This window comes from Furipterus horrens, unplaced genomic scaffold (assembly GCF_987537825.1).
Source record: "Furipterus horrens unplaced genomic scaffold, mFurHor1.1.pri manual_scaffold_17, whole genome shotgun sequence".
NCBI classification, from domain to species: domain Eukaryota; kingdom Metazoa; phylum Chordata; class Mammalia; order Chiroptera; family Furipteridae; genus Furipterus; species Furipterus horrens.
The window spans coordinates 5926123-5939310 of record NW_028327187.1 but is presented as its reverse complement, the minus strand read 5'-3'; the positions used below and the strand labels follow the sequence as shown (position 1 = coordinate 5939310).

General features: G+C 39.7%; 1 pseudogene; it reads right to left on the bottom strand.

Moving 5' to 3' along the window:
• Window positions 1-12634: 12634 nt before the first annotated feature.
• Window positions 12635-12970, bottom strand: LOC149990397 (NADH dehydrogenase [ubiquinone] 1 alpha subcomplex subunit 5 pseudogene; annotated as a pseudogene).
• Window positions 12971-13188: the final 218 nt, after the last annotated feature.

The window sequence follows — 13188 nt, the reverse complement described above, 5'->3', positions numbered from 1 at the left end:
AGACTGGCCGGAGTTCCTGAAATTGAGTAGCATTAGTTTTACATGCCATGTTCACACATGGCCTCTCAAGAAGGCTAGTGCTAAAATGTAGCGTTAACCAGGGAGGAGAAACCATAAGCGCATTACTATAAGTTAAGTAATTAACTTAGCCATCTGTCTGCCTGCCTGTGCCTTTACCAGAGATGTTTGAAAGTCATAAATGAGATTCAGTGGCCAGATTTCACTACTGAAGACATAATGATGTTTATTGTCTGACGAAGGCCATAAGCGGGAGTCCTGATGGTTTCTCAATCTGACTTAATCAACGCTGACTTAACAAGGCTGGAAAGGGAGTTGTTAAACAAAAGACACTTATCCAAGTGTATCATCATTTTGACTCCTACACTCACTGCCTCTTTCACTAGTCTGTAAGTTTGGTGAGAGCAAGAGGAGGTTTTGCACTGTCTGAAATAGAGTAGGCCTTTATAAAACGTGAATTAAATGAATAAGTCCAGTTTTAATGTATCCTGTTCATTTGCATACACACAACAAGAGCAGCAAATGATCACTTATGATCTTTAGTTCTGCTTTGCTGGAACTTACACAAGGAACCTTTAGGGTGACCTTCAGTCTGCCCTTCAGGGCACAGGAGCTGAACCACACACCTGCCATTCAGCCTCGCCTGTAAACACCTGTCTTTTCCCAGTCCTTCAGGTTTTCCACTGTGCCTTAAGGTCCCTTCTAGCCATAGAAACAACCCAATTTATAAACATCTAACTTTCCAAGATTACACCTCCCTAAAATTAGTCAGTTAGGGTTGAAATACTATTACTAATGGCGAATGACAGTCACCTTGGAGGGTGAGCTGGATTTTAGGGGATGAGAATTAGGGGCTCAGGTGAAGAGTAAGAAGAAAGGCATTTCCAGGGAAGGGCTGGTGTAAACAGAGTTACGTAGGGAAAAAAGAGGACACAGAGTTTGTGGATCTTGAGCTCTGCTGTGTTGGAATGTAATATTTGAGCTAGAGGGTAATAAAATAGGCCAGGAGAGGGAGGCAAGGGAGACTCTGAAGCACCATGCTTAAGAGCCTAGATGATAAATTTTAGGGCATGGGATTGCCCTAAATGAGAGATTTTGAGCAGAGTAGGTATCTGATCATGTTTTTCCTATATTAACAATAGCTCACGTCTATGTAGCCCTGACTGTGCTTGGCATAGCTCTATGGGCCGTATTTGTGTATTAACGCAATGAATCCTTCCAGTATCCCTGTGAACTAGGTCCTATTCTTATCTATATTTTAGAGGCGAAGAAACAGGTACGGGAAGATGAAGTAACTTGTCCGGTGTCACACAGCTAGGGAATGGCGGAGCCAGCCTTTGAACCATGGCAGTCTAGCCTGAGTGCGCATGCACTTACCCTTCACTTTAAAGCTTAAGAGGCAAGTTTGGATTCCGAAAGAGCAGATAAGAAGCTGTTGCTATGATCCAGATACGAGTTGATGAAGTCCTGAACTAGAGTAGTGGAAGTAAAGATGGAAAAGACAGAAGAGAAAAGGGGAAACGTTTTAAAGAGTCTGCAAGATAAAATCGGTAAGATTTTGATAGCATATAAGCCCAGAGAGGACAGTAAAGAAGAAGGTAGAGTCTGAAGTGACTTATAGGTTTCTCTGGCTTGAAATATCTTTAAGACATCCGAGACAGATCTAGCAAGCAGATGGATCTTTGGCTCTGAAGCTTAAAAGGGATATCTTCTTTTCAATTGAATTTATTGGGGTGGCATTGGTTAATAAAACGATACAGGTTTCAGGTGTACGAATCTCTAATACATCCTCTGTGTGTTGTACTGTGTGGTCACCACGCAAGTCAGGTCTCCTTCCGTCACCGTTTATCCCCTCTGGTCATCACCACGCTGTTGTCTGTGTCTGTGAATCATTCTTTCTTTTTTGTTTCTGTGCTTAATCCACTCACCCTTCTCACCCAGCCCCTTACCTCCTCCTCGCTGCCAGTTGTCAGTCTGCTCTCTGTGTCCGTGATTTTGTCTTCACTTTGTTAGTTTATCTTGTACATTCAATTCCATGTATGAGTGAGATCATATGGCATTTATCTTTCTCTGACTGGCTTATGTCACGCAGCATAATGTTCTCCAGGTCCATCCGTGCTCTTGCAAAGGGGTAAAGATTTCCTCCTTTTTTTTATTGAACAGCTGAGTAGTACTCCATTGTGTAAATGTAGCACAGCTTTTTTATCCACTCATCTACTGATGGGCACTTAGGCTGCTTCCAGATCTGGGCTGTTGTAAATAAAGCTGCTGTGAACATAGGGGTGCGTCAGTTCTTTAGAATTGGTGTTTCAGGATTCTTAGGATATGTTCCCAGCAGTGGAATTGCTGGGTCATAAGGCAGTTCCATTTTTAGCTTTTTGAGGACATTCCATTACTGTTTTCCACAGTGGCTGCACTCCCACCGACAGTGTACCAGGGTCCCCTAAAGTGGACATGTGTTAAGGTAGAGAATTGCATAAGAATGTGTAGATAGGAAAAGGAAACGTACTGATGACAGACTGCTAGGGAACATTTAACACTTTTAGGAGCAAGTCAGTGAAGGAGGCAGACAACAGAATATCACGGAGAGATGAGAACGCGCATCGTATAACTTATCGGCATGGAAGGAATAATCGTGAGTGTCCAGTGCAGCGGGGGAGTCTATTAATAGAAGAATCAAAAGGATACCTTACATTTGGCCAGTTTATTAGCCAGTGAAAGGACTGCTGTTGGACTACTGGGGGTGGAAGCCAAGCTGCAGAGACAGATGAAGGGGTAGTGGAAAAGGAGAAAGGGGTGCCAGTGAAGGCAGACAAGTCTGTCGATAAGTTTGGTGATTTCGATGAGGGGAAAGAGGGAGGCAGCAGGTAGGGACTGTGCGCACAGAGCAAGTTTCTTGTTTGTGTTTAGAGGTTGGACGAGAGTGGACCAGCCTTTTATAAGTTGAAGGAGTGGAAGGGGACGCCTGACAAAGCAAGGGAGAGGTTAGAGGGGACAGGACCCAGCCTGAACTTGAGGGAGAATGCGTTGGAGTCGAAGGCAAACATCCGCATACTTAAGGTCAGGGAACAGGGGGCAAAGGCTGATAGGCTTGCAGACAGTTTGGTAGGCAGGGGTGAGTGGGTAAGGAGATTGAGGGGGGATGAAAAGTATTCAGCTTCTCAGATTAAATTTCACCCCTTTCTTTAAGGCCGCTATACAAGGCCTGCCTCCTCATTTTCACTTGATCACTTTGATATCGCTTTCATTAGGAACACAAACCTGGGGTGGGAAATAGTAGGGAGTTATACAAAGTTAAGGAATAACTATATCCAGTTCCAACAACCATCAAAGGTTCTAAGGAAAGAGAGATCAAAACCAGTGAGGGCACGTGCAGACTGGGGTGTGTGTGGGTGTTGGGGAAGGTCCCTTTCATTTTACAGGTAGGTAGCATTTGTTAGACTGAAAGATGTGTACCGTTTGGAGAGTGATCTAGTCAGAGAAAACGGGGTGAATAAAAGTTGGAAGCCAAGTAAGCATGATGGAGTATATTAGGGGACCAGTAAATGTTTTAAAAAGATTTTAAAAAATTTATTTGTAGAGAGAGGGGAACGGAGGGAGAAAGAGAGGGAGAGAAACATCATTGTGTGCTTGCCTCTCGTGCAACGCCAGCTGTGTACCTGGCCCGCAACCCAGGCACGTGCCCTGACTGGGAACTGAATCAGTGACCTTTATGTTGGGAGGCTGGCACTCAATCCACTGAGCCACACCAGCCAGGGCCCCAGTGAGTTTTTCGATTCAAATATATTATTGAAAAGCTATAGGACATGGACCAAATGCATCATTCAAACAGCAAAACAATTAGCAGATACCCTTTCATATATATATATATATATATATATATATATATATATATATATATATATCTTCTTTAAAATTCATTGGTTGTTTGCTTTGAAAGTCAGTACTGTGAATAGGGCAATAAAACTGTTTAAATATCTCAGTATTTCAGTCTGGGTCGTTTGGGGGGTAATTTTCTCCTCTGAGTTCCTAGAGTTAATTCCCAGTTAATTGTGGTTATCATCGAGGGTAACCAATAAGGGGACTGTTTAACCTCTTTGAGGTTGCTTAATGGTGGAGAAAGGGAGATAGGGAGATAGGTTTGCTTGTAAAATCAGCTTCTTAGAAAAGCTGCCTGAGAATTTGGCTCTAATCTGATCTTGGCTGACCAGTAAGTACTTTGCCCAAAGAGAAAGAATAGGTAGCCTGAGTGTCTTTTCCACAAGTAGGAGAAGTATAAGCAGTTCAAGATTTCCGCTGTAGGGAGGAGCACTCAAATTTAAACATGTCACATGAGATCGGAGAAACAGAGTCAATAAAGACCTTGTTTTATGGGAATCGGTGTTTTCTTAAAGATGGTCAAATTACCTCAGAGTTATATTAGCAGTAGTAATGCAAATGGGTATTAAGGACTTTAAAGGTGGGGAGGAAAGAAAAATAGCAGGTTTGACTTCTTCGCCCTTTGAGTATTGGTATCCCAGTTTATGACCGACACTAACAAAAGAGGTCCGAATGGAAGTTCCTGTTAACTCTTAAGTAAACAAGCTGTTAGGACAGAAATGAACAAAAGTTTGAAAGTCGGACAAGCCTGGGCTCTACAGTTGCTTCACTTCTTAGTCAAAGGTGGCTTTAAGTTTAGTTTTTTAATCTGTAAAATGGGGATGCTAATAGTACCTAGACCTCATAGAGCAGTTTAATATATTAAAAGCAATCATGAAAATAAAGGATCAAGCACAGTGCCTGGAATATATGAGGTGTTCAAGAAATCATTATTCCTTTCCTTCTTCCCCTTCCTCATTCGGTTCAGATGCAGAATTTACTGTGAGCGCTGGTTTAAGAACTCACTCCAGTGATGTTTCTTTCTTTCTTGGGTATGAGATTTGTAGGACCGAAACCAGAAACTGCAAAGTGATAGCTGGGCTCTATTTGGTCCACATGGTGTGAAGACAAACCAAGATGCCAAACAATTTTGAATTAATTGCCCTCATGAAAACTTTGAGCGATGTCACCTAAGAGTGACTCGTGGCTCTGGAAATGACAAAAAGTCATACGATTAAATGGCTACAGTAGGCTAGCGCCGATTATGAGCTGTCCCTTCAGATAAGATGTGACTCATTTATTATAGCCCAGCTTTCTGGAACCTTCAGGCATTTGAATCTGTGACTCCCGTGAATATCCTTAGTCACACATCTCAGGAAGAAAAACAATCTGATTAAAAAATGAGCAGATGCTCTGAATAGACGTTTTTCCAGAGAAGATGTACAGATGGCCAAAGGGCACATGGAAAGATGCTCAGTGTCACTCATCAGCAGGGAAATGCAGATCAGAACCACAGTGAGATATTACTTCACACCTGATAAAGTGGCTGTTACCAAAAAGACCGAAAGTTATAAGTGTTGGTGAGGATGTGGAGAAAAGGGAACTCTCATGCACTGTCGGTAAGAACATTCATGGGTGCAACCACTATGAAAAAACAGTATGGAGTCTCCGCAAAGAAATTAGAAATAAAACTATTGTATGATCTAGAAATTCTGCTTCTGGGTATCTATTTAAAGAGAAAAAAAAACAAACCCAACAACCACTAACTCAAAAAGTGGTCTACACACTCATGTTCACTGCCGCATTATTTCCAATAGCGAAAACATGGAAGCAACCCAAGTGTCCCTCAGTTGATGAATGGATAAAGGGAACAAAATAATTAGCAGACACCCTTTCTTATATATATTATTTGAAATGCAGTGGTTAACTGTGACCTTTTGCTCTACTTTGAAAGTCAATGCCATGAATAGGCCCATAAAACTTTTTCAATATCTTAGTGTTTCAGTCTGGACCATTTTGGAGGTAAATTTGGGGGGTATATGCACACAAGTACGACTCAGCCATGAAAAGGAAGAAAATTTGCCATTTGCGACAACATGGGTGGATCTTTAGTGCGTTATGCTAAGTGAAATAAACCAGACAGAGAAAGATAAATGCTAGATGATATTACTTATATTTATAATGTTAAAAAAACTGCAATCATAGACACAGAGAACAAATCGGTGGTTGCCAGAGGCAGGAGACAGGCAAAATGAGTTAAGGTGGCCCAAAGTTACAAGCTTCCAGTTATAAAGTACATAAGTCCTGCCAATGTAATATACAACATGGTGACTATAGTTAATAACACTGTGTCGTATAGCTGAAAGGTGTTAACACAGTAGATCTTAAATGTTTTCATCACAATAAAATATATCCACAAAAAACCTTGGGAACAATAATGCTTTTTAGAACCTTTGATATCAGAAACAAACTGCACGCATGTCCCAGAGATGGAGCTCTTGGTGGCAATTACCGCCAAACACGGTAAATATTAGCAGCCTAGAATTTTGAGATACGTATAAGGGATACCAAATGCTTATGTAGCTTTCTTTTTAAATCCTTACCCGAGGATATGTTTACTGATTTTAGAAAGGAAGGGAGAGTGGAGAGAGAGAAATGAGAGAGAAACATCGATTGATTGCCTCCCATACATGTCTTGACTGGGGTTTGAACCCACAGCCCAGGCATGTGCCCTGACCAGGGATTGAACCCACAACCTTTTCGTGTCCAGGATGATGCTCCAACCAACTGAGCCACTCGGCCAGAGCTGTAGCTTTCTTTTTAAGTTCCCTCACAATACATGTCTTCAGCTTTTGTATCAACTCAGAATTTCCAACTTGCCTGCTCTACGACATGACAAATCAGTGCTGTGAGGTTGACATTAACTGTCCTCCCCTCAAGCGTTTTTAACTTAATGTAAGGGGAAAGAAGGTCGGAGAGGGATGAGGAAGTGAAGAGGAAGGAAGGGACAGAAGGCAGGGCCAGAGGGAGTGGTGGGGTGCTCTTGGAATTGTGCCTTCCATGTTTCACGAGGAGGCTCAATGCATCACTGATGTGTTGCATGCCCACCTTCCATGAGACCCGTGCTGGAGGCATGGAGTTAGACAGCGATGACATAAAGGAGGATCGAGCTGAGTAGAGCGGCTGTTCCAGGCATGCTGCTTATTGAACGTGAAGCATCCCAATGTGAAAACTATTTGTGAGCTGTAGAAGAACTACTTAGTAGTTCTGACCAGTGCTTCCGCTCAGAGGAAAGGAGAACACTGCAGATCCAGCTTTTCTTTTAATTCGTTCATTTCACGCTTTAAGAACGGAGTCGCTCAGAAGGCCATTAAGACGCGGCGAGTAGGAAAAAAAGGAAGTTTATTGGGAGAATCAGCAAGTGGGGAGGGGGCCCTCCCACGGGTGGTCCGAGCTTAGCATGCGGGGTGGGAGCCGTGCCATGAGTGGCTCCGACTCTGAGCTTCTAGGGGAGAGAGGGGTTGCTTTATAGGGGGAAGAAAAAGGGGACTGTTGAGTTTAGTCGGCCGTTTGGTTATCTCGCAGCTGCGTGAACAACGGGCTGATCAAAGCGGAATGCGGTTTTAGTTTATTTTAAGTTTAAAGCATCCTATTATCCCCCAGGCAATTGCAGGCACGGAGCCCTGAAACATCGTTATGTCCTAGGCAGCTGCAGGTGGCGGGGAGTGGGGCATGGGAACCGGGGATGTCACACACAAAGACATTGATTGTAAAAATTTCTATATTTCGTGTTGTTAATATTTTAATTGATAAACAGTGGTATATGGTAACCAAGAGGAATCCTAACCTTCCTACTAACACATGTCCAAAGTTCTTTTCCTGTGGCACTGATATGTACATGTATCCAAGCAGGAACATTTCTTTGAATTCTTGGCTTAAGCTAAATAATCAAAAGAATGAAATCAAACACAGATAAGGATATCAATCTGTGCATAGCAAACATTGAAAGAAAAGACGGACTTTGCCTTTGCAATCAATTGCCACCATAAATAATTTCATATGGCAGCATGACCTGCTGTGAAACCAGGTCTAACCATGACAAAGAAATTAGCATGCTAACCTGCTAAACGATTGACTTACTTGAACTAATCCATAGTGTTAAGTAACTAAGTTTTTGTTTATGTCCAGTCTTACATTGCTTTTTTTCTACTTCACTACAGGAATCCTGCCCAATTTAGTGCTTTTACAAATCGAGATCACATGAAAGATTTCCGAAGGTACCTGGCATTCAAATATATCCAGTATCTAGTCCTACCTTTTACAAACATCATCGTCACTCTGTTGGGACTGTTGGCCAGTCTGTATGTCTCACTGATACTGACGTCACCTTCTGTATCCAGAAAATGCACTGCAGTGTTTATCTGTAACTTAGCTCGGGCAGACATCTTAGTTGCCTGTAGCATCTTTTCTGCCATGACTCAAGATGTGATAAAGGGTAACATATTGTTGTCCTTCTTTCAGTCAACCTTGAGGCAAAATTTGCAGATTGCAAATATACATGTCAGTTCACTTTTACTCAGCTGTGTGAGCCTCGAGGCCTTTCTGATCACTTTCCTTCCAGTCAAGACACGCCACGTGAGGACGGTTAGAAGCGCCAGGGTGGTTTCTAAAATAATCTGGATTGCTGTCACTACTGAGTGTTTTTTATATCAGCTGGAGTGCTTTAAAGAACTTGACATGTCATCTCTTGGCATTCACAAGGAAATTTTGTTGTTGCTGAATTTCTGTTTTGGAGCCACAAAGCTACTGAAGTCATTCATTTACCCAACTGGACTACTTTTAAGGGTCTTCAATGTGTATCTTTTTTATAAAATGTATTTCAGAGCATTATCTTGAAACAGTCTGTGATAGTTAATTGTATATGTCATCCTGGCTAGACTATGGTGCCCAGTTCTTTAGTCAAACACTCATTTAGATGTTGCTATGAAGATAGTTTGCAGATGTAATATGCATGTATGATTAGTTACCTTTAAGTAAAAGAAATCACCCTCAATAATGTTGGTGGACCTCATCCAAGCAGCTGCAGTCTTGTGAAAAACAACCGAGGTTTCACAGTTGAGAAGAAATTCTGCCTGAAGACTGGTAACATAGAAATCCTATTTGAATTTCCACACTGGTTACCTGCCCTACAGATTTTAGAATTAAGATTGCATCATCAATTCTTGTCTGAAATTCCTGTCTGCTTTACAAATTTTGGACTTTCTAGATCCCACAATCATGGGAGTTAGTTACTTAAAGAATAAAAATAAAAATATATACATATCCTATTGGTTTTGTTTCTATGGAGAACCCTGACTGATATTAATTTTGTTACTGAGAGTCATTCTGGAGGAATGGAAAAGCAAGGACTTACAACCAAGACCACTTTACTCAAGAAGGGTATAACTTAAAATTGAAGGAGAAATAAAGAGCTTCCCAAACAAGAATAAGCTAAAGGAATTTATTATCTTCAAACTGGTATTACAAGAAATGTTAAAGTGACTTGTTTAAGAAAAAGAAAGAGAAAAGAGAGAGAGAGACAGACACATAGGTATAAAAAATAGAATGGCAATAATTATGGTAAGTACCTCTTAATAATCATTTAAAAATAAATGGGTTAAATGTGCCACTGAAAATACATAGGGTAGTTGAATGGATAAGAAAACAAGACCCATACATATGCTGTCTACAGGAGACACACTTCAGAACAAAAGATACACACAGACTGAAAATAAAGGGATGGAAAAAGGTAGCCCATGCAAATGAAATAAAAAATAAGAAAAAAGAAAGCTGCAGTAGCAATACTTGTATCAGACAAACTAGACTTCAAAAAGCCCATAACAAAAGACAAAGAAGAACATTACATAATGCTGAAGGGATCAATCCAAGTAGAGAATATAACCCTTGTAAACATATGCACCCAACAGCAACAACAAAAATACCTAAATATATTTAAAAAGTCTTGGTGGACATGTACGAGAAATTGACAGCAATGCAGTCATAGTAGAGGATTTTAACATCCCTTTGACATCAGTGGATAGCTCTTCCATTAAAAAAATCAGCAGGGAATCAGCAGCCTATACAACACAGTAGGTCATATGGTTTTAATTGATATTTACAGAATATTTCAACTCAAAGCAGCAGAATATACATTTTTAAGTGTATATGGAACATTGTCAGGATAAACCATATGTAAAGATGTAAAACAAGTATTAATAAATTCAAGAAAATTGAAATAATATCAAAAGTTTTCCCCAACCACAATGGTATGAAACTAGAAATCAATTACAAGGAAAAAACTAAAAAACACACTAAGACACGGAGACTAAATAACATGCTGCTAAACAACAATTGAACAGGTCAACACAGAGATTAAGGAACAATGAAAAGTTTGTGAGAAAAATTTAAATGAACACAAAACAATTTCAAATCTATTGGACACAGTGAAAGCCATCCTAGGAGGAAAATTCATAGCAATATAGGCCTACCTCAAGAAGCAAGAAAAGTCATAAATAAACGATCTAACTTTATACATAAAAGAACTAGGAAAAGGTCCTGACCAATTGGCTCATTTGGTTGGTCATCATCCCTCAGACTGAGGGGTGCATGCCTGGGTTGTGGGTTTGGTCCCCTAATGGGGTGTATATGAGGGGCAACATATTAATGTTTCTCTTCCTCACTTTCTCCCTTCCCCTTCTCTAAAAATAAATAAATAAAATCTTGAATAAAACTAGAAACAGAACAAAAAAAGCATGAAGTGAGTAGAAGAAAGGAAGTAGTAAAGATCACAGCAGAAATAAATGAAGTAGAGTCTGGAAAAGTAACACAAAAGAGCGATGAAACCATGAGATGGTTCTTTGAAAAGGTAAACAAAACTGACAAACCTTTAATTAGACTTATCAGGATAAAAAAGAGAGGATTCAAATAAGTAAAATCAGAGGTGAAAGAGGAAAAGTAACAATAGACACCACAGAAATACAAAGGATTGTGAGAAAGTGTTATGAACAACTATTTGCCATCAGTTTAAATAGTCTGAATGAAATGAGTAAGTCTAGAAATACACAATTCTTCAAAGTTGAGTCTCCTTGAGCAAGGAAAACAAAAGAAAAATAAACAAATGAAATTACATCAAGTAAAAAGTTTTTGCATATCAAAGGAAACCATTGACAAAAAGGAAAAGGGAACCCACTGAATGGGAGAACATAGTTACCAATGAAACATCTGAAAAGCGCTTAATATCCAAAATTTATAAAGAGCACAATTAACTCAACACTAAAAACAAACAAACAATCCAACTAAAAAATGGGCAAAGGATCTGAATAGACACTTCTTCAAAGAGGACACACACATGGCCAATAGATATGAAAATATGCTCAATGTCACTAACCATCAGAGAGATGCAAATTAAAACCAAGATGGGATTTCACCTCCCACCTGCCAGGATGGCTGTCAGCAATAAATCAACAACTAGGGACTGACAGTGGGAGAAGGGGTGGGTGGGGTGGGGAGGAGCAATGGGAGAAAAAGTGGGACAACTGTAGTAGAAAAACAATAAATACATTAAAAAATAAATCAACAAGTAATTCTCCTAACTTGGGGTGGTAAATACACAATACAATATACAGATGATGCATTATAGAATTGGACATCTGAAAACTGTATGTTTATTAACCAATGTTGCCCTAATAAATTAAATAAAAATTTTTTTTTCACCTGAAAAGTAATTTTATTTTTGTTCAACCTTCAACTTGTCAATTATCTCGTTTGATACCAGGTACACTCATATTGGAAACTTAGTAAAAACTACTAAGTGATTCTACTTAGAAGTTATAACCATACAACTAAGATTTTTTAAAATAATTTGTTTGTTTGTTTATTTTATTTTTAGAGAGAGGGGAAAGGAGAAAGGGAGAGAAACATCACTGTGTGGTTGCCTCTCACTTGCGCCCCCAACTGGGGACCTGACGTGCAACCTAGTCATGTGCCCTGACTGGGAATCGAACCAGTGACACTTGGCTCCGCAGGCCGACGCTCAATCCACTGAGCCACAGCAGCTAGGGCACAACTAAGATGTTTTGAATAAAACCTTATTCGTATGCCAGAAAAACTTTAGGAACTCTTACTATCTCTTCTTTTATAGAAACTCTCTATCCTGAAGTCGTGTGATTAAGGGCCAGACAGCTAACTTCCTTAACCGAGACAAAATTTTAAGTTTCCCAACTACCACTGTAAATAAGGAATCTTTCTTTCAAATACAAGATCAAATTTCTCAACTGCACAATTAATTGTAATTTAATGGTTTTTACTCTTACTACTTCACTTCAGTGACCTATACATTTGTTTAAGCAATAATAAGTTTCTTTATGGTTTCTTCATAATAAAAAAAATTCAAATGCATTAGAGACACTACTAAAAATATTTTACCTATCAAATATATGGCCTGTGCATTGAAACATATAGAAATTTTTCCAATTAATTTTCAAATCTTATAGGAGTTCTGTTTTAAAAAATACCATATTTGAAATAATTAGGATGAATGCTTTCACAAAAACTGATATTCCTATTGCCATAATCATCGGTATTAACAAGTCTCCTATATATGCTCTTTATCATTTTTCTTGATTTTAGATGTCAATAATATGGAAGTATTTTTGATATAGCAGAACATTTAATTACATCAGTTTCCCTTCAACACACAAGTCGTTTGATGATAATTATATCATTGGTTGGCAGGAGGCTCATCCACTAAAGGCTCCCATGGTTCCCATTTTATCATTTTTCTCACCAGACTTCGTTCATTTTCAGCCTGAAGAATCACCTCTTCTGTTTGGCCACCCTGAAGTTGGTCTTCTAATTTTTTAACATCTGGTTCCGCTTTAACCATATCCAACTTCTCATTTGTAATCTGTTCTGTGTACTTTCTATATGCCGCATTTTTAGGGATTTCCTCGAGAACATCAAGAATTTTTGTGTACAATATTCTTAGCCTCTTGTGTGGACTCTCACATGCAGCCAAGCCCACAAGGCCAGTAGTCTTCTTTAGCAAGCCTGCCATGACAGCGCCGAGGACTGGAGTACGTGAAATCCTCTCAAATTAAATAAAAATTTAAAAAATTCAGCAAACACAGTATTGCTGCAGGTGTGGAGAAAAGGGAACCCTCGTGCACTTTTATTGGCAATGCACACTGGTGCAGCTACTGTGGAGAACAGTATGGAGTTTCCTCAAAAAACTAAAAATGGAACTGCCTTATGACCCAGCAATTCCACTTCTGG